The sequence below is a fragment of the Dermacentor andersoni genome, chromosome 6 (genome assembly GCF_023375885.2).
Source record: "Dermacentor andersoni chromosome 6, qqDerAnde1_hic_scaffold, whole genome shotgun sequence".
In the NCBI taxonomy this organism is placed as follows: Eukaryota; Metazoa; Arthropoda; class Arachnida; order Ixodida; family Ixodidae; genus Dermacentor; species Dermacentor andersoni.
The window spans coordinates 108,174,741-108,201,936 of NC_092819.1; the positions used below are offsets into that span (position 1 = coordinate 108,174,741).

The 27,196-nt window shown below is 44.5% G+C and overlaps 1 long non-coding RNA gene and 1 other non-coding gene across 2 annotated transcripts; one reads left to right on the forward strand and one right to left on the reverse strand.

Moving 5' to 3' along the window:
• Positions 1-4,004: 4,004 nt before the first annotated feature.
• On the reverse strand, positions 4,005-4,079 carry TRNAC-GCA (transfer RNA cysteine (anticodon GCA)). Its single transcript has one exon. It is a non-coding gene; the product is annotated as a tRNA-Cys (tRNA).
• Positions 4,080-17,032: 12,953 nt separating this feature from the next.
• On the forward strand, positions 17,033-24,212 carry LOC129382429 (uncharacterized). Its single transcript, XR_011895255.1, has 3 exons — positions 17,033-18,540; positions 19,594-19,674; positions 21,972-24,212. It is a non-coding gene; the product is annotated as an uncharacterized lncRNA (long non-coding RNA).
• The last annotated feature ends 2,984 nt before the right edge of the window (positions 24,213-27,196 follow it).

Sequence of the window (27,196 nt, forward strand, 5' to 3'; positions counted from 1 at the left end):
CCATGCGTCTTGCGTGTAGTATAGTCAGGCTTCTGCAGTTCACTAGGCTTTTCTCAATGTTCTCGGGCGTTTCGTATTCTGGTATACCATATATGACTCATTTGAAGGTCTGCGCCGGTGCCGTAATGTAAGCGGCCGTACTGTAAGTGTTCAATCCGAGTTGGATTTCCCGTATCCGGCTGTAGCGTTTCGCATTCTCCAGTTTTGGGCGTGCTCATGATCATGGTGTTTTGTCTTCGATTGATTCGTAGTGTATCTTCTCCGGCATTTTCTGGTGTCAGTGCGGCTCCGAGCAGAACGCCATCCTTTACGTACGCATTGCGTTTTTGCGCCATGTCGAGGAGGAGGAGGAGGAACTTTATTATTGCAGAAACTGTTGCGCGGTTTATTCCTGGGTGGTTCCTCCTGGCAGGGCTCCACTGGCGATCGCGGCTCGCCGGGCCTGGTTGATGGTCGCCAGTTGGCTTCCCAGGTCCAGTTCGGAGAGTCTCGCCTCCCAAGACCACGTAGTGAGTGTGTGTGTTGTGACTCGTGGCGAAATTGCGTCGCCCTGACGGTCGGTACATTCGTGTGTTATGTGCGCGAGTGTCGCTGTGTGGTTGCTACACCAGGGACATGTCCGGGACGTATAACTGTCTGGGGAGATTGCGTGTAGAAGAGACAAGTGTGGGTATGTGTTAGTTTGCAGGCGGCGCCAGTCCCTTGCCTGGATTTTACTGAGAGCTTTGTGTGGGGGAGCGTATAGCGTTCTTCCAAGACGTTGGTCCTGTAGTATTTGTTGACCTGTCGTTAATAACTCGTGGGTTATTAAGCCCACCTCACTGGCAGATCACTATCTTGTAGTCATGCTCCGGTAGCTGCGGTCGCCTCGGTGCTATTGGTGCGTTCGGTGAACAAGGTCGGCTGCATCGTGACTGGCGACGAGGAAGCGGCAGGGCTTTCTTCATCTCATTGGCAGCGCTCGGCCAGCAGCATGCATTTTCACTGTCATTCGACGGGAGCCGATCTTGTTCATCGAACTCACGCTTGAGAGCAGCACGATACCACAGCGCAAGCACTCCGTCACATGGCTTTTTTTCATTTTTCGTGGGTTTTCATTGCCGCCCTCATAAAACGACTACGTGAGACGTATCGTAAAAGAAACAAGTCGATCGGTGGTTTCTGAAGGTGCTCTACAAATATGCGTATCATACTTGGGGTCCTCAGCCAATAATTGAAAAGTTAAGTATTCAAATTTAAATAATTATTGAGTTATGTAGAAAACAAAAAGTTGTCTGAATTACAATAGGCTATTGCGAATAGTATGCGTTCAGTTCAATTCACTTCCGACGCGCCTTTCATTTTTAAATTCTGGGCTCAAGTTATGTGGACCCCGAAGTGACAAACACAGAGACTAGAAGCGGACAGGACAGGCGCTAACTCTCAACTAAATCTTTATTGAAACTATCAACATGTATATAAGTGATTGCAGATACTGCTAGTCTCGGTGTTTGTCACTTCATGTTACAATCCAAGAATATGTTACCTTATCAACTCGCCCAACTTTTTGTCCTTTTGCATTATGTGGGACACCCTGCATAGTTCGTATGGCCTCAAGGCAAAGGGTCGAGTACCCGTACGTTCATCGGTATGATTTGTGTTGGCATTGTATACGGTTGCAGCTGCGGTTCTAATGCCGCGTATAGGCTGAATGTCACTTCTCTCGGTAACATGCAAGGTGCTTGTCGACGATGGCGTCAACCGCCAACCGAGGACAAAACGCGCGGTCCATTCTCATAGGATGACGGTCGAGGACACGGAGAGCTATGAAAGGAGCCCTAAAAAAGAAATATATAAAATATCCGTGGCTACACACACTCCTAATTTATGAAAGAAAACTTCGCTATACGTAACATCCCCACATGCATGTTTCGCTGCCTATCACACTTTGAAATCGTATCAGCGTTCATCGCTTCACCTTGGCTTCTGCTCAGCTGAAGAAACACGATGTTGAATCGCACCGCGTCAAGAGTTTGATTTCCAGGTTCAGGCGACCGCATTCAGACAGAGTCTAAATGCACAAAGGCGTGTGCATATCAATTTTGGAGAGCGGTAATAAACCATAGGATGCTTAGGTCAGGGCTTGGAGCCCCTGACTACGCTGTCTGTCATAGTCCAAATACCAGATCAAAAAAGTAAAGCCTAATCAGCTAACATCATCACGATGCTCAGTGCTAACGTTGCCATCAATTTACCCGCCTCATAAGAACACGCGCTCAAGTGCACGCCAGTTACTTACTGCACAGCATGGTGCCCGAATCACATAGCGGTTCAAAATTCTAGCTGGTTTCGAATCAAATCAGTTCAAGTCGTCGATCTTGCGACACTGACTGACTTTGTTCAGAGCAGGCACTGCACATATAGCACGATGTCAAGGTAGGGCTGATGGTATCCAAGAGGCGCGCGACACCGTTCTCCAAACACGCGAATGCGGCCTCGCAGCACGAAGCGAACTGCGGCTCAAGAGCAACAATCCGTTATAACTCCGACGAATTTCGTATGTTGTAAAACGTCATCAGCGTACTTTTGTGTTCACTGCAAGACGAAGGCCTCTCCCAGCGATCTCTCCCAGCGACCTGCGCTGCGCTCTCCCAGACCTCTCCCAGCGACCTGCGCTAGCTGATTCCAAGTTATGCTTGAAAATTTCCAGACTTTCTCTGTAATTTCCTGAAAATTTCCATCATTACTTCACCTGATTACCTGCTTTCCTCGACGGCGCATCCTTTCCCTCAACACCCACACTGCACTTCATGTGGACCTGCCCCATGAATTACGCGGCCTTCTTAGCTCCTATTTCTCCTCTTGATTTCACCTACCAGTGCCCCCATTTGTTCTCTGATCCAGAGCGCTCCCTTCCTTTCTCACAGTGTTAGGCCTAAGATCTTTTGTTCAATTCCTTCTTTTAGCGGTGCTTAACTATTTCCCAAGCTTCAATGTTACGCTCCCAGTTTCTGATGAACGTTGATGAGATATTCCCCTTGATCGTCACCCTTAATCCTTCCCCAGTTTAACAGCTTGAACACTTCTTCTAGGCATGCGCTGGATATAATGAAGAGATTGTGTCCCTCATCTGACTGCTTTCTCGATAAATATTTTTCTACTTTTCTTACGCGTAATTAGGCAAATAAAACATGTGAATCCGGCACTATCACTGAGGCATAGTCGAAGCCTGATAATTTCTGGATACGTGCGTTGTGGCGGTACGTAAATTTGTATGTTACAAACAAATGAAATAATTATTCATTTGTCACCCGCACGCTGCAAGCACCACTGCCTTGATATGACGTTCGTTCAGTCCTTCAGTACAATCCATATGATATGAATATACACCGCTAATTACATACAAATCTCGTAGCTTCGTCAAAACGCAGTGAATTAAGTGAACGCCGCCGGTAGAGTGCACAAGGCAGCATAATTCGAGTGACGTAAATGCTGACCTTGCGGACACGACACGTTTTAGTCACCGCGCTTAGTGTCGTGCGCGCTCCCCATTGTTCATTTCGCAATACCAGGCTACTGTGATCGGCTTTTTCATGCCGTCATGTTAACCAGACTACTGCGCAGCAGGCGTGGATCGTCGTAAGACTGGCTGGAAGAATATTTTTGCGCTGAATTCACAAACGCCTATGAAGGGTTTCTTAACAAGGGCGAAGATACTATCGAAAAAAAAATCGCACGAAGTGACCGAAAGACGTGACTCAAGTCATTTCGCCCAGGACTGATGCTAGTCTAGGGCTTAGAAGAATCATCTTCAACCAATCATAAGACGAAGATGGCTGCCGTCTGCGGTCACATTTCTTTGTCGTTTGGTCTTCCCGTGGCCTGTTGCCTATTATTGGCTTTGTGCATGCAAAACAAAAACTTAATGATGGAAAATTGAGACATCCACCCAAACGTAGCTAAGTGCTGCCAAGGAAACCCATACGGCTTCCTTGAAAGAAAAGCTCTGCAGTTAAAGAAAAATTCGTTCTGGTCCGGGACTTGAACCCGGAACCACTGCCTTTGCAGGCCAGCCGCTCTACCACCTGAGCCAACCAGGCTACTAGCGGACGGCAGGCGAAGTCGAATTCATCAACAATTCAGAAGCAAAGGCAAGAGTTTGACGTAAAATTTCTACTAAAACCCGGTAGGTGATCATTAATAAATAATCAATAGTTAAATAAATGATTAAAATTAACTTGCCTGCCACCTCATAGCCGCCTGGTTAGTTCAGATGGTAGAGCGGCTACCCCAGAAAGGTGGTACCGAGTTCGAGTCCCAGACCAGGACGAATTTTTCTTGGCTTTTCTTTCCAGGAACCTGCATGCGTTTCCTTTGTAGCACTTAGCTACATTTGGGTGGATGTCTAAGTTTTGCTTCACTAATTACTTCTCTGCACTTTGCGGGTTTTGGCAGAAGTATTACGTCAAGAGAAATAAAATTAGTGGCATCTTTATTAGGGTTATGCTGTGCGCTTTTTTACCAATAACGAAGCGTCTCCAATGATACTAGTTAGTGTGGTTCTATATATGTGTGTACGTGCGTGTGTGTTTGTGTGTGTGCATATGTGTACTCATGCGTCGTGTATGTGTCATTCATCGCTTCGCTGGGTGACATCCTGTTAAAACAATCCACAGTATTCCCGTATCAATTGTTGTACGTGATTTTAGGTGCCATTTCTTTTTTTTTATATGTCATCGTATGTACGTCCCACTCCATATCATACAGAGGATCGCCAACCTTCGTGTGCATACGTTGGTTTAGGCCGTAGGCCACAGAATGAGCAAAACCGTGGGCACAGAGGCTACCTCCGTTCGACTTAGAGCTGAACTAAAGCTGTACAAGGCTGAGGCTAACAGCACGAGAGAAGACAGTGAACGTGTGCAGCAGTAAGAAGTTTGGTAATTAGAAACGTTTGGTCGTTTTTTTATTGTTTCTTATCGCATGGAGAATTACAGCCTCCAAGCATTGGAAAAAATCATCCGCAGCCTTATGAACGAAAGAAAGCTCAAATTAGGGGGGAAAAACGACAGAAGTGCTCAAAACACATCAATGACAAATTAGACTGTTGCCAGGAATGGACATTCACTTATACTTAATAACACCCAGTAGAGTCTGATGACGAGTATGAAAATTCAGGCCCTTGCGAACACACTGAAACTCAGCGTATCAAACATTAGGCAGAAGTTCGCCGCATGGCATAAATGTTACTGCCTTCCGTAGCAGCCCACGGCCAATCCATTATCCACTGAAACAGCTCAATGCAGTTCGAGATTACAAATCATAGCGTACCTGAAAGATATAACCCCGCACAATTCTCAGCTATCATTTGTGGGCTCCGGTGAAAGCCAAGCAACACATAGTGGGGTACAATGGAGTAGAGGCGCCCAGTGGTGATAATGGTCGGAGTGATTGACGTACTGCAAGGGCAGGGGACAAGGATCGCGAAGCAGATAGCCAAAGGGGCTACCGACCTGCGGAATGTTTCAGATGAAGTGCAAATCGCAGTGTGTACGGCACCAGAGGTTGAAAGGCAGGGGTACGCTTGCAGTAAACAGGGAAATTTGTACACCAGCTGAAGCAATGAGTTTTACGGTCATTGACATCGACCGATGGCCCGACCACCGCGCGGCGCACTTCGGTGCGCGTTCGCTTTGCTCTGGCCGAGGGGATTTTCGCATGGCAGAGTTTTGCACACTTTCTGGCTAGCAGACGAAAAAAAAAAAACAATGGTCCCTCGCCGCCATCACTGTGGGGACTCGAAGGATTGCACGGCGTTCGCTTGAGCAGAACCTCTCCGGAAAGTGTGGTTTCGCCGGTGTAGTATACTGAGCCGTATGCGTATGGTTCTGAGTGGACTAAGCGTTTCATGCTTTCTTCGGTATTCCTTCCGTAGCCCCATTAGGTGCCCAAAGTAGGCGTTCGATTCTGGCCAACATACTTTCCTGTGCGTTTCTTTTCTTCATTTAGGTGCCCCCGCCCCACAGTAGAAAAAAAAATATACATTGTTTCGGCGCAGCGAATTGTCGCATGCTGAAAGTTCGATTTTGTTACTTCTTTTGCGGAAAGTAATGGGCGACGGGACGCTTCAGTTGCCGGATACGTTTATTATACTATTGCGATGTCAATTTATGGACACTCCAGGCGCATTTCTGCCGTCACCGTCGCCCTCATGTTTCGTATAAAGTCCAAGAATGATAACATCGTGACCGCGTGCTGCATGCTGTATGTGCGAGTGAAAGCGTAAGAGGGGAGGAGGTGGAATGGGCCAGCCGACGATGGTGAGTAAGTCTTGTGTGCGCAAAGGAGAAAAGCGGGGAGCAAGCGCGCCGCGATACATCGGGGCGAATAGATGGAATGGGGGCGGAATCTAGGATTCTCTGAATCTACGATTGCGCAACATGTTTATTTGCCTTGTTTGACGCATTATATACAGTTACTTTTTCTTACATACATAGACTCCTTGGAGACTTATACGTGTACTTAAATACCTTGCTCCGAGGTTTTGTGTGTACATGCAGTGATCATTGTTTCCAGTGAAGCATTTTTGTCCTTTATTAAGCCGTAGATCCCATTTGTATATCCCACTGGTTTTCAGGGAAGCGTGGGCGCCGAGCGTTACATTGGAGGTCATCAAACTACTGTGAGCCTCTGTGTCAGATATGTCTGATGCGCTTATTGATGCGGCAGTGCGGAAGCGGTGGCTGGCTTTCCCGAAGACGGCGGCTGAGCGGGCATTTATAAAAGAACGCTTCTTACTACGCGGAAACATTACGAACTTAGTCGGATGCGTCGACGGAACGTACGTAGGAATTAAGGCACCTTCAATGTCAGCGTTACTCTGATTAGCATTGGAGCAATGTCTAGACGCAATATATTTCCAAATTTGTCACTTCTGTGTAGCCGACTTAACTTTCGTGTTACCGATATCACACATGCGGCAGCCTATGATACTGACTTTTTCGCTGGTTGCTGACTTTTTACCGATTGTTCTACTTGTCTGTCAGGGTGCCTTCCAAATGGCTCACTTGTTGGGGAAAGAGGTTAATGAAGTATAAATAGATAAATGGATATCGCAAATTGTGTGAAGTACTCTGTGAATGCTAATATCATAAATTTTGGGTTTTTTATGAGATTACTTAGTACTTAGTACAACTTACTTAGTATGCATAATGCTGAATTTTGGTCTTGCGTCATCTATCGGCCGCACTATGAAACAGCAAGGCATTGCACAATTCGTTGCAGTGCGAGATGCGGATGTCGCACCAACTCGGTTGTGCCTATGCATTTATCGCGAAATGAAAATGCATTGAGAATCAGTGTGCTGGCTTGCATGAAGAAAATACTTCAGAGTGTTTGCTGTGTTCACTGTTGGTGCATGCGCCAGTGGTTCAGTGTACTTTCTTTCGGGGGGGGGGGGGGGGCAGACTTATTCTGTATGGACAAATTGTATATTTTCGTCTCATAATGGGGCTCTAACTCTTCAGCAGTAAAACAATGCAGATCCAATGCTCTGCAGAACTCGGTGTGCGTGAAGATGTCATGAACCACCAAGGCAAAATTACATATCGGGAGAAATGTGGTGCAGATGCCAATGAAACGTGGGTCTTTAACCCGCCATGATAAAAATAAAGATTGCAGAGCGAATAGACCTTTTGTACAGCATTAGAGCAACGATTACGCAAACCGTGACATGCCTAAACATGTAAAAGCTTGCCGCAATGCCAAAGTAGGATGAGCGATATGCAGCATCTTTTGGCATTGAACATGTCTTGTAACTGCTATTTTTATTGTAAGCCTCGCTGTCACACCTTTCCCTCCGGCACTCCCTTTACTGAAACGCAGCCCTGTCTTTCTATTGGTGTCATGATGATGATGGTAACGGCAGCAGTAAGGCTGGTTAATGCTTGCCCCTTTGAATCCTGCGAGTTTAGTGGTACAGAATATGGCACTTGCATACACCTGTGAAGCAAAATTTTACGCTTGTGGTGATCTGTTGGAGAGCTAATTCGTGTTGGGACATTTCAAAGATGTGTGCCATTGTGACATAATAACTAGAGCATTCGTGAGGTTGAAGACTGGTTGTATTGGTATAGAAGCTTGAAGTGAAATTGCACAATAATTCGACGGGACACAAAGAAGAGAAATACACACAGCAGAACGCTCTGCTGTGTGTGTTACTCTTCTTTATGTGACGTCTAATTGTTGCGCGATCCAACTTCAAGTGGAGCATTGGGCTTCTTTGGTGCAGGCCCGAGGAAGTGTGAGCTATTCGACACCATACTTGTGCCTTGCCACACAATTATGGAAGTCTGAAGGTTTGCAAACAAAGCTTTGCTTTCAAATCCACCTGCTCATGCAATACAAGCACTGATTGAAAGAACCGTCATACAAAAATAATGGTGAAATGAATGGCCTTTGAAAAGTGTAATTTGTACACTAATGACATAATAGGTGCCACACCGAACTCGACAATTGTACTGGACAGAGCAGATTGTTTCCTATGTGAAGCACAAGGTTCCATTACATGCCGTGCAGATAACCAAGCTCAGTTTGTTTTAACGTGGTACACAACATTCACTGTAATCTGCTTTTGATTCTAAATAAGTGCCAAACACCACCGCTTTTTCAAGGATGCCATGGGAATATTTGGCGAGACCTTTTTGTAGCCCCTCATAATGGAAGCATGGCCAGCCAGCTTTGCTTGGGTGCGTTTATAGATTTCTGTTCCTGATCATTGTGTGCTATCAAGTTGCTAAAGACTATGCAACCAGTGCAAGGCATTACGTGATTCTATAGTCGGATACAACTTTAGGAGGCAACAGAATCTGCACTTCAATGGCAGGTGAACACAAGCCTGCACCATTGTGCACACACTCTACACTGATGTCGTGCCGCTGGACGCACTAATACCTGCTCATTGGAGAGGGACTATTTCTTTAGACGTGGAGGCAATCGGCTGCTGCGCTTTGTTCATCTGGGCGGGGCCTCTCCTGTCTTCTGAAGTTGTATCCGACTAGAGGATGCCGCTTTTCATACAACACAAAAGGACAAAGTGTGCAAGTATTTGACCTATGAAATGGATACATCACAAGTGAGCTATGCATGGGCTTAAGCTGTGTGAAAATTAGTACATGCAAATATATGACATTGTTAAAGAATATGTGGTATCGAACATGCATGCAATGGCACGTTTAAATAGGGGAGTTTCGCAGTCATATGCACAGTCTATAGGTGATAGCATTATTAAGCTCATGCTGTTTCGTGTCTTTTCATTGTGAAATACACACACCGTTCATCTTGTGGCTAATCAACACCCACTGTATTCTTGCACATAGAAAGAACAAACAGCACAATGACATATATGCTGCATTAGTGTCTTTTTCATTTACACGGTCCAAGAGTGGCACAGGTTGTCTTACGTTTTTGCCTATTTTGAAGAGACACCAAGTGCATGTTACAGGTGTCCCAATATGCACAGCACAATGTCTACTGCAATAATTTTATTCATGCTCTTGAATAATAAAAAAAATAATAAACTGAAAGCTCCTTTATAAGGTATGTTCTGGGGGCTCAACTGGAGAGCAGTGAGGGCACCGATGCTACTGTTGCAGAGCAGCCCTCTGGATCTCTGTCACACTCTCAAGAGCACGTGCCTAGCGCTCGCCTACTGCCACCAGGCGGTTGAGTGCCTCCAGCAGCAGAATGTTTTGCTACGAAAAAAAGTGTATTATTGGAGTGAATCAACCGCACATAAACCATTATTTACAAAGAAAAATGCTCGTTGCACTATTGGTACTAAATGCCCTTAACTGTGGAAGCCTTTAGTGTAGTATGCATAATAAAACAATGTGTTGGGACAACGTTGCTTTATTTTTCATAACTGGGGTTGCCTTTTTCGGAGCTAATTGTCATGTTGATTAGTGTGCCAGCAGCTGAGGTGTCCTCGCACCTTCACGAGTCTCTACTGTCTGCACCACAAACCTATTTTTGTTCACTGCAGATCCAATGCTGCTCCCTACAATCCCGTCTTATGCGAGCTGATTGCATCCTATGCCTACAAACATATTTTTTGTCCCATTACGCAATTTTCTACCATCCTCGGCTGTAGTTCTCTCTCCTTGACGTCCATTCTGTCACGGTGATGTAATCACCTGTTATAAATTGGCAACAAGAGATTGAAGACGTGCATGGCCTTCCCGCCGATACCATTTTTCTTTTCTTAATTTCAACTAGCATACAAGTTGCCACGGTTTACTACGCCATTGATTTCCTGCCTTAATGCTATCTCCAACAGTTTTTGTTACTTCGCTTTCTGCACAGTCCTCGACTTCTCCAGTTTCTTTGTTAACCTCCAGGTTTATGTCCCATATTGCTTAACCGGTAGAATGTAATGATTCTAAATATTTTTCAAGGATATCGGTAACGTGGCGATCCCGATTCGGGAATGCCTCCCATGTGCTGTTCAACCCATGAAATTTTTGTATAAGTTTCCTGCTTCATATCAGTACCTGCTATTGATATTTCGCCTGGATAAAGATACTCTTCCATAGGTTCTGCGGGCTGAATGTCACTCATAAATTTCTGTTATCTCACCAAGTTAGTGAAGGTTACCTTTATCTTTTCCATATTTTCACGGGCCGACGTGTATGTAAAAGCACAAACACTCATTGGTTCTCAATGCCTTTTTTTAAACTGCTGGACATTCAGTTCGTTACTACGAAAGTGACTTAATCCGTGCACTATTATGATGCTAAATATGAAACAGTAGAAATATACTTATCTGCAGTTTGTCGATGTCTCCTTCACTGTGTTGGTTACGAGATCCATCGTCGGCACCACCTCCTTGTCGCATCGTAGCTATATCGGCTGTCTTGCTTTTGCACACACTATGCAATATTCGTGACGCACGCAGTCACGCAGAGTGCAGGAACTCAGCGCACTCACAGAAGCAGCGCCGGATAAATTGTTTGTTCAGGATTGTGCCGTGAACAGTAGTTGCGCGTAGCGATCTGTAAGATCGCCGAAGTTATTGGCAGTCTTTCGGGGTGCACGGAAAGATTGGTCACGGAGGAACAGACCTATCCAAGAAATAGTGTTCATCGTCGAGCCTGATCACTACATCGCGCACTGCAAGCTCGTTGTACGAGTTTGTTTACACTGGGCCTCTTCGGTGTTTAGCCACCATGCTCGCCCGGTGAATGTATGTGATGACGCCACTACAGCGTTCCCTCGTGGTATAATGCGAAGCGTACTAAATTACAAATTAGTCGAATACACATTAAGTGTACATCTTATAAGCTTTAAAATTCTTTTAAACCACGTTAATCTAACTAATAATATTGTACTAAATGAATTTGTTTTATAACTTGCTCGTGCACGTAATGCACTCAGTGGAACGACAAACAAGTGAAAGAAGGCACGACCATGCACCGACGGTATGATCACGTGAGCCCCAGTTTGTCGACCGCCCTAGGAATGATAGCCACCCAGAGTGAGCCTAGATAAACCAATGAAACTGGAGGCTTGTCGAAAGATAAACTGTGTGTCGGTACTATTTTTGCTTTCATCTTGGGGTGTCGCCAGAGCTCGTGAAGATCCCGAGTTTCGCCAAACTCGGCGCATCCTGCATAGCACCCCAGGTCAGTGATTCCTGCTTTTGACAGCGCATATGGTTCATTTGCGGCACGTAGACGTACGTTATGAATGCATAGTTCGCGTTCGGTAGCAACTTGCTTTTGTGCATAATAAAACAGATGTTGCTTAACTGTTGCTTGTTCATCGCAGTACTCGCGACAGCACGAAGTCTTTTAAGCAGAGTGCGTTCGAGGTTCATGTACACCTGCACACCTGTGTACCTCAATACACGTGCGGATAGAGCGTTACGCAGAATATGTGCATTTTGCTGCCCTCGGCACCGTGCGCCTGCTAGCCGACGCTTCATTCTGGAAGATGGGAAAGAAGCGGCTGCTTTGACTAAAGGAGCGAATCCTCCCTACCGCAGGCGTATCTTATCTGTGCGCGCGAGAATGCGAAGTGAGGGTTAGCGGATGCGCTGCAAGGGTCAGCAAGGCTCCACAGAACGTAGTACGCCTGCGAACACATCAAACGGCTGTTTCATGGTCGCATGTAGGCCGGTTCTACGCGCGTACTGTTCTGCAACGTGCGCCGGCTATCGCAATACTTTCGTTCCGTGATGCTTCACTTACCGTAGTAATAAGGCACCTCAGTCGGCAGTCAATGAATCTAAACGCGGGGTCAGAAATGACACTCTGCCTCCTCGCCGGCGCGCTGTCGCAGTGATGCGCGGCCAACCGAAGTTTGTTCAATAAAACACGACGATTCCTCAAGCGAGAATGGGTTCGTGCTCATAATTTCCAAATGGATCACAAATGGGTGGGTGTGTCGTACGTATCTCCAGTGCGTTCTTGCAATGCAGTGAGAATGCGTACATTTTTTTTCGTATCGCCAGTCGCCCAGCTCGCAAGACCTATAGCCCAAGCAGAGAAAAGCAAGTAGAAGGCAGCGATAAAGGTGACCTTTTTTTTAAAAAACACGCGAGAACTGGGCAGCGGCCTTTACCTGCGGTTGATGAGAGCAGTTCAGTTGGCTGGCCTTTAAGTCATGTTTACTTTGATAAAAGCCGGTAAAATCAGCCGATTCGACCTCATGGCCCAATTTGCGAAGTTGAATATGAACTTCTTTTAACATGAATTCGGCAACGGTAATGCAATGAGACATTGCGATTGTTTAGCATTGCTGCGGAGCGCGCGCGTACGAGCAGCCCGGTTACAAGCAGCGCGGCGTGGTTTCGCGAGAAATGTAAACAAGGGAGGAGAGCTGGCCCGATAGGCGGAGCAACGCCATGAACAGCGCCAACTTCCGGCTTCACTTTAGCTTCACAAAGAGTGACGTCAGGGCCTCTCCTGAGTTTCCTTCCTCCGTATAGTAGCCAGTGCCTGAGCGATCGGCAGCAGCCATATTTAATTCCTTTCGGAACGGGGTAACGCGCGGCTATTCAGAAAAAAAATTCCATTTTTTTTCGGTAAACTAATTCATTTTTAGCCCGTACACGTTCCATTGACGCGGTGAGTTTTCGCGGTTGTGTAACGTCGCGTGACATGCAGGTGAAGTGGGCGCAGCACGAAAATTTTTGACCAATAGCCGAGGGCTAACGTCGAAAAGGCGTCGAATGAGCAATAACTATTTTTTGTTCAGTGAAATTATTCATAATGAGTGTGTATACGTCATATCAGATGGGGAGCTATCGCGGTTTTCGTGGCGTCGCATAACAGTCAGGCGAAGCGGGAGTGGTCCAAGAGTGTTTTTGACCAATCGCGCAGTGCTGATTGCAGAATTGGAATAGAAAAGTTCGGAATAGCTTTACGTTATAGCGTCCTAGTTATTTCATGAATTCGTCAATACTATTCAAACAGCAGTGGGAAAGTATTAATTACTCGGAAGCAGGGAGGATAAGTGAAAGCGGACTCAGGCGCGTCTCGGAGATCCTTGGTGGAGCTTCCGGTCAATTTAGTTTCCTTCAATGAGCCCTCGTGTGCTCAGAACATTGACTGCAAGAACCACATCAACGCCGACGGGTGCGTGACATACCAAGAAATAAGGAATACCTGTCTGCTGTCATTTACAGCAAGCAAGATCTAGACCATGTATACATCAGTGGTGCAGAAAATAGCAAATGCGCTTGAACATAGAAGAGTGTCACCACATTTTCTTTTCTTGAACACACTGCTTAGTCATTTCTAAAAGCATTCCGAGTTGTGTTCCACTAAAAAGAATGGAGTAATACAAATCATTGGGCCGTTATTTTTCCGATAACAGAAGATATTCTCAGCATAAAAACCATAGGCCTACCATGCTTTACGCAATGCCTAATTTCATCAGACGCAACTTTCGGCAAACTCCACCGCAATTAAAAGAAAGCAACTGTACTTTACTAACGTAGGGCCGATCTCAGAATACACCTGCGCAGCATGGAAAATGCCGTCCTCTGTACTGTCACTCGCACTGGAATGTGTTCAGAATCACGCTGCTTGTTTCGTCAGCTGCGACGGCAACATTCGGGGCAGTGTTTCCTAAACGAAGCTTAATCTATGCTGGAAAACCATTGAGAAACACCGCGTGCGCACACTTCAACTGTCCTTTCATATTTACTTCGGTAAAGCCGAAAAACATACAAACCTCTTGTTTTTTAACTCCCGTATTCTGCATCAGCCCTCTGAGATCATCCTATGAAAGTTCGAGAGTAATTTCGTGGTACTGATGTGCTTAAAAGGCTTTTTTTCCTCATATACTTACAATGTGGAATAAGTTGATGCACGCTGCACGGAATGTCATATCACTTAGCAACATTCCCCACCCCCTCCCCTGAAATATTATCTCTTGTTGCTGGAAGCTTTCTGTAATAAAGGAATAATGTAACCAGGGGCAGATTATGGGTATATGTTAGTGAAATTCAAAGTCTGTGGACTAATTAGTGCCTCAGCAGTACATCACGTACACTCTAAAAACTAGGGAGGGTATCGCAGGAGTGAAGCTGCCGGTTCACTCTTCAAAGCGTCGTTTTACTCTCGCAAAATGTCGAGGAGAGTGAAATGCATTGTTCACTCTGTCACCAAGGAGAGAGTGAAATGTGCTTTTCACTCTCCCCTTCAGAGAGAGAGAGTAAAAAGACTCTTGCGACAATAGAAAAGAGAGACTCTTGCGGCAATAGAAAACAAAACGTAGCGTAATCTTCTGCTTCAACTGTAGGTGGCTGGCCCCGAACATGGCAATGTATCATTCATGCACGCTGAGCAAAGAACACATCGTTTTGCTTCTAAGAGAACAGGCCGCCGCAGTTCAAAGAAACGCGTAGCGAGCGCTCTACTTTTTCACTCGGAGTGGCTCCACCGCGCTCGCGCGCGCTCACGATCGCGGAACAACACAGCACTGGAGAAAGAAGATCCGTCCAGCGAGCAAAGGCCAGCCGAGGGATTTCGTGTGTCAGCCATCTCGCGCCGCCACGAAAACACGACAGTCGTTCGTCATGCCTTGGATATAACAACAAATCCTCCACGGTAAGTGAATTCTAACTTAGGTGCACATTCTCCGTATATGTCATGCTATCGCCAGGAAGTCGTCGCTGCGCTTAGCCGACGCGATTGACAAAGGACTAGGCGCACGCGCTGTCTCTCGATGTCAATCGAAAAAGCCAGTCGTCGCGATAACTGCATGTGATTTTATCACTTTGCCGCTGTCCGTAAGAGCTTTAAAAATCGCAAACGCTGCCAGAACTATGGTATGTTCAATAAGACGCCAGGCGAGAGGACGCTTAAAATGGTTAGTTCACCAGCCCGTGATTCCGAGCCTATGCGGAGCGTGATTAGCGTGCGTTTTGTGTGTTTGAATTTATTCAGTTTGGCAGTCTACTGTGTACGGAACGCTGTTGAACTAAGGAATCACATAACAGAAGGCGTCATTTTGCTGGCAGCATGCTTTTTTTTAATAAATAAACCGCGCGCTTGACGGTGTCTCGCGCAGGGGGAATCTGCGACCACTGAAGTTACGTGCAGCACCAGTGCTAGTTAGAAACTTTGCCGCAGGCATTCAGCTGCATGCTGCAAGAGGTCACTTGGGCGCGTTATCTTGAACTTACTGAAAACGCATGAGGAATTCATGTTTTATGCTGAAAAAAGTATAAACCCCATATAAGCGATCTTGCGCGCGGCAGCTACAAGCGACGCGACGGAGATGGCTGTCGCGTTCGCTCGTCGCCTACAAGTCGTACTCCGTGCGAGCGACGATTTTGAGCGACGCCTCCCCGGTGTTGCCGGCATGAGGGCTGCAGTCACGCGTGACGCGTGCTTTAGTAATTTACGTTGATGTATTTTACTATAAAAAGTAGCATAAAATATTTCCGGTGGTCTTGCAGTACGTTCTTATCCTTGCACGTATAAAAATTGAATCATTTGCTCGTTCCGCGCGACAATCGGTAGTATTTGAGCGATGTATGTACATCCAGTTCCGGCTTCGCGCTATTGGCTAGTCGCTCATAGCACCTCTGGGCGACGAGCGACGATTTCTAGATTTCCAGAACCGAGCCATCTGTTCAAGCGACGGCCCGTTTTGTCGCTCGAAGCCGTCGCTCGTCGCCGTCGCGCACTAAATCGCTCTCACAGTGTTTGTCTCTAAGACCGAACTGTTTTTGCTCATGTTGAAATGGTGTGATTATAGGTCTGGTTTTGTCTCCTGTTGCGGTTTTCGTGCACGGTGCGAAACTGAAAGGATGCTTATGTCTACGAACTCGGTGAATTGTCGAGCACCTAGTTACGCATCGGCATCGAATATAACGGCTGCTGTGTGGAATTACAATTGCAGGGGCGCTTTGCATACGCTTATTGTTTTGGACATGCCTGTGCATTTGCTAATATGAGTTGGCGTGTCAGAGTTATGTCATATGAACAGCTAAATCAGCCTTCCTCTGGGGGTTACAAGCGTAATGTGTGCATTTTGCTATAGCATGGCAGATCAAGATGTGTTTATCGCTTGAATATTTTTAGTAGAGAAATAAAATATCAAAATAAAATGTTGCTTTAATTCCGTGTTACCAGTCTGTCGTACACAGAACAATAGGTTGGTGTAATAAACTAATAACTGCGGTTTAACTGCAACTTTTACATGCCTACAAGAATGTAAAATGCTAGATTTCAAACTGCAGCAGTAGTCGGGTCTGTCAGAAATGAACTCCACTGCGCACCTCATGCATGAAAATAAGTTCATGCCTTTTAGTAAGCTTAGATGCAGGCCGCAGTGAACTTGTTAGTATTGAAATGTGGGTAAGCTTGCCATAACAAGCCTTGTTGCCCTTTTTTTATAGGCACATCCATATATCCATTGAGCTGAAGGACAATATTTTCATCCCTACTGAGCATCGTGTTTGCAGCTATAATCCTCAAATTATTGCTTCAGCAGTGGCACAACCAAGAATGGTCCGGGGGGGGGGGGCACACTGGGCAGGTGCTTAGGATGTGTCACAAGTGGTGTTTGCGATACACCAGACTCATGACAGACCTATGACGTCTGAAAATGACCAATATTCTATTCATTAGCAGGAGTATTCTAACATTCATGAAAAACAAGGATGAACTGTGGTTTATTTGTTTTTTTGCTTAAATCTAAAAATTGAAGTTAGTTTAGCAGTTGACTGTTGCAGTCATTTGGATGTTTTGCATGCATTTCACTAGGAAGACTAAGAGCTAAGACTTTTTTATTGCCATGGCCTTGACTGTCTTGATGTTGTTTTGCACCATGCCCTTGTGTTGACTTTTGCATACGATATTTTTCACGCACCCGCTTTATATAACGCAAGAAGGCAGCTGCAAGGACACGAGGATGTGAAAGAGCCAGTGCAGCGCGACTTCACGTAGTGCAGAGGAGCCAATGCCAAAAAATCAAACTACATTGGCATGTTATTTGGACAAGAAAACTAGTATGTGGGTATATTGGGTGTACCATTTGACCAAATGTCAACAAAATCAAGATACAGTATGTTACACGAAGATGAAAATTCTCACGTGCTCCAGGCAGTCATCTTAACATGGTATATTTATGTAATGTCTCTGATTGGAAAGTCAAATCAAGTATGCTCTCTGGAGACAAACACATAGCAGCAAGTGTCATTGAAAAGTTAAAAATGTGTTTTAAGAAAGCTGATTAGTTCTGAGAAGTGACTGCTTTTTGTCTTGCCTCTCAACAGATATATCCATGTGATAAAAAAAATAGTGGTACAATGAAATTGCATATTTGCTTAGCGACATGATACATACTTGCAATGAGCACGGTGCCTTTGTTTACTATAAAAAGCAACAGCCCATGCTTGGTTAGGTTAGGCCCACTACAACATGCAGGCATGGGTGATTGGCGCTTTTTTTATTTCTGTGTCGTGAGGTTTATTGACGTGCGTATAGGTGCAGTGGCGCGCAGTATGGCTAGTACAAAAAAGGGGGGGGGGCAGATATATGTAGCTCACTGTACACGACACAGGGCAAAGGAAATCAGTGTTCAGCAACTATGTTAAATGCCATGTACGTAAATTTTACAACGCTACTCGTTCGAAGTGCGCACAGGGGCATATTGAAGAAAAGTTTCCAGGGTAGATAATTTAGTTCGTAATTTACACTAATTTTGCTCTAACCACGAGACATAATAATTTGAATATACTGCACGGAAAAACCTAGAGCGAATTAAATTGTGTGTCAGCTTCGTGTGTATACATATAGTCTTTCCTATGCATTAGGTTTTTTGCGTAATGCATTAACAGTTGACAGCCTATCTTATGATGTGTACTCTGTTTACATTACAGTTGTTTATTAGTTCACTCGTTTGTTTTGCGACTGATGAAATGCCGGCATATATATATTTTCAACGTTTGACATAACCCTGTATGCCTTGCAGGGACAACCCAGCACGTGCATTTCTCAGCACCCAGTCAACTGCCAAAAGTGACTCAAACACAGGCCACCAGTAAGTGGACATCAGTTGCAATTTCACATTATGCAGTTGGCGGCTGCCTTGTACGGAGGCTTTTTTTTTTTTTACTGAGATGGTGATGTCGTTCTAATGTACATTTTGACCACAAAGGTGCGATCATGTCTCACAGAGGCATATATGGTTGCTATTCTCTGCGAGGGACGTGTTCTCGTGTTCGTGAAGCATTTGTGTTTGGCAGTATTGTCGCCCAATGAGTCGGATATAAACACTAACTCACCACTGCCGGCAAGTAGTTGCGAGAAACGCATTATGACGCTGTAAAGTTATTTCATTAATTCGAAGGAAAGTTTTGCAGCAGGAAAAAAGGTTGCTATTCCAGGTAAACATGTCTTTCTCGCAGGTTATTTAGCCAAACTGTGGATGCATGAAATTCGTGACTTATGAATAGATTCTAATTTATTCTTTAGTAATGCTTCTAAAAGAGACTAGAAATAGCATGTGACTACCTCTGCAATCAGCAGACCATACATATACAGTCATAAGTGGCAGTTCCATGCAGTCTCGCACTTTATATAACCTTTCCTTTCAGCAACATTGGAACTGGTGGCTGCGTTTTCAGAAGAAGTGCACTTGACACTGTATATGTATGTGTGAATTCGGTTTTCTTTGTATGTGTAGGCTCACTGACAAACAGTGCAAAAATCTGTTGTACCATGAGCCTGACGACGCCCTCTGCTGCTAGAAATGCGGCACTTCGTATTTTATAGTACTGCATGACATTTAAATCAAAGCTACCACATAAAATGATCAAGAAAACTAACCGCTGTTATAGCTGTTTTCCTCAAAGAACGCTTGTCCTTTATGGGCTGTGTTAATCTGAGCTCTCCACCGATGTTTCAGTAGTATTATCCCTTAGTGAGTGAGAGATTGGGGGCAATTAATCGTGTTAGTGTTTAAGTGGTGTCCTAATTATTTGCATTTGTTCCAACAAAGTTGTCTAGATTACTTTATTGTGTAGTGTAAAGCTTATGAAACCATCAGCAACTACTGAGTTGCCAACACGCATATGGATTTGTCACTATACAGGTGGAGCTCGGCTGTACCACTGCAGTGCTGCGGAAATTGCCTTCACCAGCGGCTTTGCAACAGCTGTTTCGCAGCGTGTCGGTATGTGTTAATTTATAATTATGTTGGGATGGGCTAGTATTATGGACCACTGCTACTCTGTATTGTGACAGATCCATATGATAAGGGATGTAATGGGCACAGCGAAAACCATTGAATTTTTTACTATGGTACATAAACAGGCTCTCCTTTTCGTCACTGGAGCAGGAGAGAAGGGCATGCAGGCACTCCTGAATGTACATATATTTCAAAACATGAGAGAGACACACACACACACAAACTAAAGGCAGGGACGTTCCATCTTTCATCTTGAATTGAATTGTGCAGCGCAAAAATACAACACAGACCACAGAGAAGCACACATGTTAACAGGTTTGATACACACGTTAGTTCAACAGATTTGATACTTCAAGTGTGCTATTTTACACAAGGGGGAAGGGAAAGGGGAGAAAATCTGAAAAAAAAAGTGGAGTGGAAAAAAAGGAATCGTGCCAAAAAGCATGAGAAGCATCGCGCAGCCAGGATCACCAGCAGGACATCTAAAAAGCACTCTGATAAAATTACATCCAGACAACCTTACGTATAGTTTGTTTCAATCAACTCAGATCACATGCAGCCATTACTGCTATCAAGTTGTTTCCTTATGTCATATGAGGGAATGATGTGGGCCCAAAAAACTGTTTAGAGCTGAAGGATTATGTTCCATTCTAGCCTCATTGCCTGCTTTTTTATCATATTGTTATCAGCTGCTTATGTTAGGGACAAAAAGTAAGAGTACGAACTGTTTCCCGATTCGCCATTCCACACAACATGTCTTTGTGACTATATGTACATGCATATGATCCATAGTTGAAAAATATTCAGTACAGTAGAATCTCATTACAAGATGCACTTGGTTGTAAGAGACATCTGAAAATGGTTTGGTTGGTTTTCCGATGTTTGCCACGTTAACAATACTGTATACAAGAGACACCTTTGTTACTAAGGATGACTTTTTAAGTATTCACTACTTCGAAGGGACACAACCCAGACACATTCACTTTTTGCACCTTGTGTGCTCCGAAGGGCGTAAAGATCACGCAATCCTTACACAAGTCAATCGCGCATGTCTCTTTTAGCATGAACCAGAAAAGGAGGGCAACGAGGATAGTGCAGGGCAGAAAGTGTCGGCAGTTGAAGCTGACGAGCGCCTAAGAGCACCTCAAAGGTACTGCGAGCAACAAGGCTTGCAAAGTGAAGTGTTTAAATTCCAGAAGTTGGGAAGGAAGCTAACACAATCTACAGTCACTAAAAAGCTGTGAATGTCTTCTTTAAAGGGCCCCTAAACCACCGACGTTGAAATTTAGTTGCGGTGTTGCAGTTCTACACAATAAGGCAATGAACAGGTAGCCACGAGAATTTTTCGAAACGGTGCAGTAATAGTGGAGCGACGTGTGTTTGATTATCGAAAAGTAGTCCCCACTCATTTCACTCTTTCATCTGGTACACGCCATAAGGACAGTATCGTCTTTTCCTTGCCTAGTACACCTCCAAATGTTACGGGACAGGCCAACACCAATGAGCTCTGTTGCTGCCGCGCTGGCCCGTCGTCCTGCGAGGGGTGGCGCTAATACAACGGAACTGTATGGTGACTCGTGTTGAAGAGCCTCATAGGGAGACCCTTCTGTTGGCGTTTGTTCTTTGCCCCCATTGGCTGCCCACAATGGCATCGCGCGCAACGCGACGAGGAAGGAGTGTGTGTATTTGCTTGCAGGCCTTGCCGGAAGTCGTACACTTTCGTTCGACCAATCGACAGCACCGGGAACTGGTGACATCATCAGAGACAGCCTGGTGACGTCAGGACAAACTGGGGGGTGCAGGATAGATCCAGAGAGGCGCACGGGGTCATATTCTTCATGTTGTGGTGCTCCGGCAGTGCTACGCACTCTGGCATTTGGCTTCGTCGATCGTGACGGCATTCTGATTTCGATACTCGTGTTTACTTGAAATGTTCAAAAAATGTCGAGAAGTGGTCTAGGGGCCCTTTAAGCCACCCTGAGCATTTATTCCTTCAGATGTATTAAAACATACTTTAGTGATGATGCATAATAAAGTAATCTAGTCTGGCTACTCAGTGTCTCAAAATTTTTGGTTTCGAGAGACATGTTTCCCGTGCCTCTTAAATATCTTCTGATGAGGCTTTACTGTAATATACACAAACAATTGTGTAACTCCTCCTGCAAGTATTATTCATTAAGCCCGGTCACTTATGTGCAAAGCTTGTGGTTAAGTCTTGATGTCCGTACTTTTTAGAGCTATGTTTATTAATTCGTGCTGTTCTTATTGGTTCTTCGATGCAGGAGACAATGCCTACGAAATTATTGGCCCTGATCATGAGAGCCCTCAAGGGGCAAACAACATCTCTGTTGCAGAAGTGAGCCCGATACCACTTGGAAGTTACCATGACAGATGACACGGCAGCAATAGATACAGAGACTGCCATGTCTACTGCAGCTGCAACAGTGTACGAGGCAAGCAGCAGCGCGTCAGCATCAGCAGCAGTGTCAGAAGGAACCCCACCAGGCCTGGTAGAGCAACATGTGTGCTATCACTGACTTTTTTGTAGTGGATACAACTCATTTGCTCAACATACAAAAGCTTTTCACCACGACTGTGAGCCAGTGTTATTGTGCAGCAAGTGCAAGACTAAGTTAGGTGTTATAACACAGTACAAGCATCACTTTAATATATGCAAATGCAAACATATTACAGTTGTTGTCCTCCCAGCCAGCCCACATAGTGACAACAATGTGGAACACATGGTGGGACACACCTCTCCCCCATTACAAGATAGTAGAGACTGTCAGTGTTGTTGCTAGATTGACTGGTCTTTGTAGGCAACTAGAAGGACAACACAGGTGTCATAAGATTGTTGTTGATGTTGTTGTTGAAGAGGTAAAAAAGAAGTTTGATGCAGGTGAAGTGCCAACTGATATTGAGCAAATCAAAAGCAACCACCTGAGAAAGCAACACTATCGAAATTTGGGTATCTATGTGCTGCCAACTCTGGTAAGAATGGCATAGGACAGAAGTGTGATGAAAATCACACAGACACTGCTGTTGCATCACTGGGCACAGTGAGCAGCGACTTGTAGGGCAAGAGAGTCAACTGAAACTAACATTATGATATAGTGTCATCCTCCCATGTGACCACTTTTCAAGTTATTTTGCAAGGTACAGCTCAACCTCCAGAAACGAGACTGCAACTTGTCTGTAAAAAAGCTTTCACAAAAAATTGTTCATAACACTATTAACATAGCAGTATCTTTTTTTTTTTGTGTCGGTTCGAGGTTCCCGGCTGTCCATTAATGCAAAAATTGAGGAAAAAAAGAACATGTGTCGTACTTACACCTTTTTAACAAGTACGAGGGGGACAGAACTTTTCTAGTCATGCATCTTCATCATACTATCAAGTTTTTAAATGCCTTTTATAATTATTATTACCAGTTATATCTGAGTGCATTGTATGCATGTAGCAGGTGTAAAATCAGGTCAGTTGGATCAGATGCCTTATCTGCAAGCGAGCCCTATATTCAAGAAATTTGAATTAATATAGTTACGTTAGAGACGCAGTCTTTCAGCACTTTGTTGCCTGTGGTTTAAGCATTGCTCAATACTTTTGTGGGTGGCAATTTCAACCGGCACAGCACTGCGCTTTGCCACAGTCACATTTGTCTTCAAAGCGGTGTTTACCATTTGTGTTGATCTGTTTGTGTATGCATAGAGCATGTTTTTAATTTATATTTTTCTGTATTCTTGTGCTTGCACTAAGCTTGTGTAAGGCAGTTACAAAATGTGCGTCACTATAACGAACTGTTCTGTTGAGCTTACACTTGCAAATAATCGTGTTCAGATGGCCGCACTTCTATGCGGGTGCACCGCTAGCTTTGTGTATGTTCTCATGTTTGTATAAAGCTTATATAAGCTAGTTAGAAAATGTATGTCACTAAGCATTGTGATATTCTTTAAAGAACTGCTTGGTTGGTTTTACACTTGTGAATTAGTATTGAGGCGGTGGTATTCCCATGTATGCCCACTGCTAGCTTTCTGTGTCCTCACGTGTTTGTATTAAGTTTCTACAAGGGAGTTACAGCATGTACGTCACTAAGCGCTGTGATATTTTTTAAAGAACTGCTTTGTTGGTTTTACACCTGTGAGTAATAGTACTCGGGTGGCACTAGTCATGTGTAGGTACACAGGGACCATTTGTATACATTATGCTCATGTAAAGCAGTTACAAAGTGTATGTCACTAATTACTGTGATATTTGTTGAATTGCTGTGATGGTTTTACACATGTGAATAATAGTGGTCAGGACACAGTACTTGCGGTGTATAGTTGAATTTATACACTGCCAAGACATGGGCTGTATACGTACCAAAAGAAATGTATGTCATTATATTGTTGTGATTATTACTGTTTGGATTTTATTGAACTGTAATAAAATTGTTTCTTGTATCTATTGAGGTATGGCAATTTGTCATGCAACCAAACTGAGGACCTGTACTTGTGTATACAAATAAACAGCTAATTTAAGAGTATACTGCTCATATTCTGCTAAACCAGTTTAACAAATCTTGTACTACAATGCTGGAAAAATGACAGAGCTGACTCGGATGTACAGAAAAAGTTCTGCACTGGCTGAAGGACTGCCCCACACTGGAGTTCGTAATGTTGCGTTTATTGGAGTAGAACAGAAAGTGCACTTCTATTAAAAATGCGACAGTCGGTGCAGAAACATAAGGCAGACGAGCGGATGTGGCACATTTTTTTCAGGGCCCTCCATGCCTACTACTGCATTTCTAGTCTTCCTGTGCTCTGCGTTCCCTGTTCAGCCAAGGTTTTTACTCCATGACAATTGTTCTACTGGGTTCGTAGCAATATTGAAGAAAAAAATTCAATGGTTTTCAAGGACTTTCGAGGCCCCGACACAGTAACTTCAAGGACCTCGTGCAATGTGTGTAGTAGTTTGGACAGGCAATAACTTGTTCAAGAACACCGTTAACTTTAATGCAAACAAATGAAAACAAAACAAATCGCATTTCAATGATTTCAAACATTTGAAAGACTGCTAATTTGCCTTTCACCGCCCACCACTAAACGCACACAAGGAAGCATTTCAAGAAAGCGCTCAAAGTTTTTCTGCAATAGCACAATTAACTACTTGGACCTGCAACGTTTGCAGTTTTTGAATACTGTTTGGTTTGACAGTGTATGTGATGTCATCTGTTGCCTCAGCTTTTTTCACCATCAAATAAGCAATAGTCATTTCTAATTTCTTTTTATTGTGTCTGTCGCTCTCAATTTTCTCTTCACGGCTTCTCTTCGAATGCCTCAACTGTTGAGCTTCCTGCTTCTGCTCCTCCAAGCACATTTGTCGCCGGTTCCATGTGAATAAAACTGGTATCTGCAGCTCCTTTGTAATTTCAACTTTAAGGATGTCGCTTTCCTTCTATTACCTCCAGAGACAATTTTCTGTGACATGCGAAAGAGTGTCACAGAAGGGAAAAAAAGCGCTTGGCAATGTCTGCTAAGTCTAGCCAAGTGTAAAAGTTTAAGGACTTTCCAGTGCTCCTAAATTTCAAGGGTTTTCAATGCCTTGAAAATGGCATTTTAGAAATAAAGGATTTTCAAGGATCGCTACAAACCCTGGATTCTAGCACCTAAATAATTTTACAAGCTTATTTTGGCATGGAGTTAGGAAATTCATGCTTTGTAGCTAACGCTGCACTATCTCTGTACAGTGAAGCCACGAGAGCGCAACTATTTTGGAGTAAAGAAAAATACTGAAAGCTTTTAATACCACTCTTCTTTTTTTCTATGGAGCTTCGTATTGCCTAGTTAAGTTTGCGAATGTGCCTGGTTTTGGCGGGCGTTTCTTCGACATTTTCTGGAAGAAGCAGATGTCTAGCCCCGTATTCAGAAATGTATCTTAATACAAAGCTCATGCTTGACTTGATATAAACGACGCCTGGTGCGAACGTCCCCCAAGACGCTCACTGCCTTTCTTTTGGTGCGTTCACGACTTGCGTCGTTTAGATCAAGTCAAGCATGGGCTTCAAGTTATGATGCATTTCTGCATATGGGGGTAAGCGTGCACAATTCCGGGCAACGCACTGTGCCATTGACACTGAGAGAAAACGGGGAAAACAGAGTTAACCACTTATGCTCCTAAACTTTCGCGTACCTGTGGTGTGCGTGTATCGTGGAAGAAGAAACAGCGCAAACACAAGGACGAAAAAAAGCATCAACCACACCAGCGCTTCGTGGTGTGGCATGTTTTTGCGTTGTCCTTGTGTTGCGCTGTTTCTTCTAAAATGCTCAACCAACTAGCCGGCAAGTCCATCCTGTGCATATATAAATTGAACACACGCATGAGTGTAGATGGTCTTCGAAGCTTTTAGTACGAGCACTGCCACAGGATACGAGCAGTGCACGCGTAACAAGTGGACACATTAGTCATTTAAACATGCGTGCCAATGCATTTGACGCGGCTATCGGCATAAGCAGTCTCCAAATGCTGGAATGCATGCGCTTCAAAACGCTAACGATCCGCTGCTATTGCAGGACAACAGCTCACAGCGGACTGAACCAAACTCTAAACTAATGCACTTGAAAAGAACGCCTACACGGCAGCGTGAGGCACGTCGAAATGCCTGGTACTGGCGTCGCAGTTGCTCACCAGTATACGCGCGAATTAAATTCACATACGTGGATGGTTGGCGCAATACTTTGTATCCGCGTATTTTGGAGAACATGGACTGGAGAAGCACTCGATCATGAGCTGAACGGCACATTTGTTATTTTCCTGCGGTGACGACAAGCCGTGAATAGTTCTCACGTTGTCGTCTACGTTGTCTTCCTTCGTTAGTCGTAGCAAGGAATGGAAATGATGCAAACGCACACGCATTCCAGTACACAACAGCACAGCACACTGCAGAGAAACCCCACCCACCACAGCCGATTCATCAAATACGTTCGGTATATATATAACCTCTAAAAGAACACTACTGGGTGTGGCGGCGCTGTGGTGTAATGGTTATGATGTGTGTTTTCAATTGTACAAATGCGAGTGTACGCGGGTTCGAATTCACATGATGTATAGAGCATTGTGATTCTTGATAAGTATGTGATTCCCTTGACAATTGTATTCTAATTAGATTGTGTGACTTCTGATTGTGAAATTTGCGAAGATATTTGCAGATTAAGTGGTAATTCGCTTTTTTTTTTTCTTCACTGGCGTTCGTGATGCATACACATAGGCCGCTTCAGAACAGTCACGCCTCACGGTAGGCAGCAAATAGCCACGAAAAAATGACTTTAAAATCCTGCGTAACTTTGCTCACGCCTATTCTGAAGGCCGCTTGGAATCGGGCCAGTGTCTCTGAGGAGCCGCCTAGGGAACAGTATATCAGCGGCCCTAATTTGATCAGATTTCCTGCCTGCATGCGTGACCAGGACTTGGCTAAGAGGGTATTGGGAAGAGTACTAGCACTCTGTTCTGAAGGAGTACAAGCACTCTGTT